This window comes from Jaculus jaculus, chromosome 15, assembly GCF_020740685.1.
Source record: "Jaculus jaculus isolate mJacJac1 chromosome 15, mJacJac1.mat.Y.cur, whole genome shotgun sequence".
Classification (NCBI taxonomy): domain Eukaryota; kingdom Metazoa; phylum Chordata; class Mammalia; order Rodentia; family Dipodidae; genus Jaculus; species Jaculus jaculus.
Window position 1 is genome coordinate 11,346,572 of NC_059116.1, and position 3,519 is coordinate 11,350,090.

The 3,519-nt window shown below is 38.4% G+C and overlaps 1 non-coding gene across 1 annotated transcript; it reads right to left on the bottom strand.

Annotated features, from left to right (window-relative positions):
* Window positions 1-1,699: 1,699 nt before the first annotated feature.
* LOC123455249 lies at window positions 1,700-1,806 on the bottom strand. Its single transcript, XR_006633786.1, has one exon. It is a non-coding gene; the product is annotated as a U6 spliceosomal RNA (small nuclear RNA).
* Between the last annotated feature and the right edge of the window lie 1,713 nt (window positions 1,807-3,519).

Below are 3,519 nucleotides of genomic sequence, written 5' to 3' on the forward strand. Positions count from 1 at the left end.
AACATACAAATGTAAAATGCATATGAATTCTTTAAAAAATATCCAACCTACATGCAAAATAAATTGTGCTGAGCCATGAAACTGTGTCAGTTTTTCCTCTGATGGAGATTAAAGGAACATTTTGTGAAGAACTAAAACCCTCAAGGCTCAAGGCTGAGGACTATGAATCCTAGAATTTTATCTGGATTTTAAAAAGTATTAAAAAGAGACGTATAGGATGAAATGCTCAATTCAGCTCATGGGAAGAGGGCCCTTCCCAGTGCCAATGATACCCTTGTCTCTGAATCTCACATATCCTTTCTATGGAAAGTACCAAGCTTGAGGGAAAGACCACCACTGGCTAATGCTTGGGAATCTCCATGAAACTGTTCAAACTCTTATTTTGCCAAGTACTCAAAACTGATCCTAGAGAAATGCAATTTTGAGAAGTTTCAAGTGATCAGAGATAAAGAGTAAAGCATAAGATCTGCTAGATTTAAAATAGTCCAGGCACAGGCCTGCATGGTACTCCTTATGAGTAACATGGGAAAGGTGGTATTGTATTCTGAAAGAAAATTACTTCCCTTTTACTTGCTGTGCTCATGTCCCCCTTGGTATGCCAGAATATAATGACTATAATTTTAAGTTCAGCTGTTCTGGAAACATGTTCCAATGATCAGGATTTCTGAAAGCCAGTAGATGTTGTTTCTTTGGTAAGGTGAAGGGAAGAATGAATAAAGAGAGAATAAAGCACAGTGTGGGAGATTACTTTGCCCTTGGGTGAGTGATGTTTTCTCTCCAAGTTGAATGTCCCATGAAGAGTTTTCTGTGGCTAAAAGTGTATGAACATGAGTGTCACCATGTTGTTTCCTGGGGAAGATGCATAACCCACTTAGCGCAACACATTAGGACTCAAGTGGGTTTTCTTTGTTTTTTGTTCATGTTGTCTTTGGGAAGAATGGTGTAACATACTCTCAGGTAACTTTCACCATTATACATATGCTCACAGTTTTATTAGAAACAAACAGCTTCCAAACTTCACAATGATATTACGAATGTGTTTATGGAGAACATTGGACATATGTCTTAAGATCATTGTATCATTTTGGGTTGGCCCTTGTTGTTTACTGGATTGATGCCTAGGAATGTTCATTGTCAGTGTCAAGTAGAAAGTTAAACCACAGAGTGTTGCTATGCATAGATTCATTAGAGAGATAATGCTTGGTTTGTTTAAGGTCTAATTTTATTTCAGGTTATTTTGCCCGTGTACACATAAACTCTAGAAATATATGTCTTTTTGCTTTTTTTTTAAATAAATTTTCTACTTAATTATTTTCTGACTTGGAAAATGTTTCTTTTTTTTTCTTCATAAAGTGTAAGTCTCCAATAATGATTTAGGCAAGTGAAAATCAGGCTGTGTTTATGATACTTTCTCACTGCACATTTAGCATCACACATCAGGAAGTAGTTTATTATTGATCTTTTATTTCTGAATGTAAGATGTTGGAAATTACTATTGATTTTTCTTCCATTAAATTTAAGACTGAGATACTTATTAACCTTAAAATTATCAGAGGAAAATTACTGAAACTATTAGAGAAAAGTTGTAAAGAGGAAGGAGAAATGTGAACCCGATTGTCTTCTATTTTATTTTATTGAAAATAATGTTGAATTTTGGTGAGATATGTCCTGATTTCTTTTTTTTTTTTTTCTTTTTTTTTAAAATATGGAACGCTTCACGAATTTGCGTGTCATCCTTGCGCAGGGGCCATGCTAATCTTCTCTGTATCGTTCCAATTTTAGTATATGTGCTGCCGAAGCGAGCACATGTGCTGCCGAAGCGAGCACTCCTGATTTCTTAAGAGATTTTTCATGTTATTTTATACACTTCTCCTAGGGGTTTTACTGAATTATTTTTGCATGAAATTATCACTTCCTCTTTTTTTTGTGGTCTCTGCCACTTCCGGTCACCAAGAGACATAAATCAGTGAAAGATTTTTTTATGTAGTTTTTAAAGGTATAGTCTCTCTAGCTCAGGCTGACCTGAAATTCACTATGAGTTCAGGCTGACCTCAAACTCACAGGGATCCCACTACGTCTGCCTACCAAGTACTAGGATAAAAGTAATGTACCACCATGCCTAGCTCCGAATGAGAGATTTTTAATCTAAAACAAAATCTTTCTGTTCCAAGTTTTTAAAAAGTCAATATTTGTATGGTTTCAGACATCTCAAATTTTTAAGGTAGGCTTTGATGACATTTTAAATTTGCTATATAATATCAGAAATTTGTAGAAACAATATGGCCTGATAATATAATCAATTCATATATACTTTTTAAAAACTTTATTCATTTATTTGCAAGGAGAGGGAGGGGGAGAGAATTTGGGTGTGCCAGGGCCTCTAGCCATTGCAAATGAACTCCAGATGCCTGAGACACTTTGCGCATCTGGGGAATCAAACCCAGGTCCTCAGGCTTTAAAGGCAAGTGCCTTAATTCCTGAGCCATCTCACCAGTCCAACAGATGTTTCTTGACTGGATTTTTGTAATGCTTGCAATTATAACATTTATGTTAAATATAATATGAAAACTGAACTAGGAGAAGGCTATTTGTTCCTACATGTTATTAGGACTAAAATCCAACATGTGCAGCTGACACGTAAAATGGAACAGCATGGCTGGAAGCCAGGAGAGAGTCAGTCCCCAGACAGCATGTCTAGTGCCAGAAGGTGCTAGCTACATGGGCAACTGGGGGAAATGACCAATATCTTGCCAAGCAACTCATGGTCTAACCTACGTAGCAACAAATAACCAGTTGTGATGCCCAAACAAGTGCAATAGTGGCACACAGCCATGGTGGGGAACCAGCTGCTCTTGATTTGGCTAACTGATCCCCTCAGTGGTACGGGACCCATAGCTGGAGCTGGGAAGGAAGTCAGAATCATATCCAAACATAAACCCTCTCTCCAATATCAAGCTACCATCAATCATGGGCTACAAGAGGGCCAACACCTATTAAACTCTCTATTAAAAAAAATAATGGTTATTTCATTTGTCCTGGAACTAACTTACTCTCCTTTGGAGAATCTGCTTCTCTTTTTCAGATGGATGCGGATCCTAAGGAGAGAGCCAACCCATCATACTTCAAAAGGGACCCGGGTTAAAACTAAAATTAGCGAAACAAGCAAGGGTGCTCTTTTCCTGATGAACCAGATACCAGCACAAGGGGGAAGGAGACCAACACAGAGAAAAACCAAGTCCTACCAAATCAGAGAGCCAGAGCCTCAGAGGCCCCCAACACCTCATCACTGAAGCAGACCAAAAATGAACCCAACATAACTCAGGGAAATTTTGCGGAAGAGGGGGCAGAAAGAATGTCAGAGCCACATGTTGGGTCAGGATATGCAGAGACATTTATTGTACCAATAACTGTGGGCTAACTCCACAACACATGACCCATATACCTGAACAAGGAGGGGCCAATGGGGAGGGGGTAGGTCATGGATGAGCCTAATAATGGTACCAAACTGCCTGTATTTGC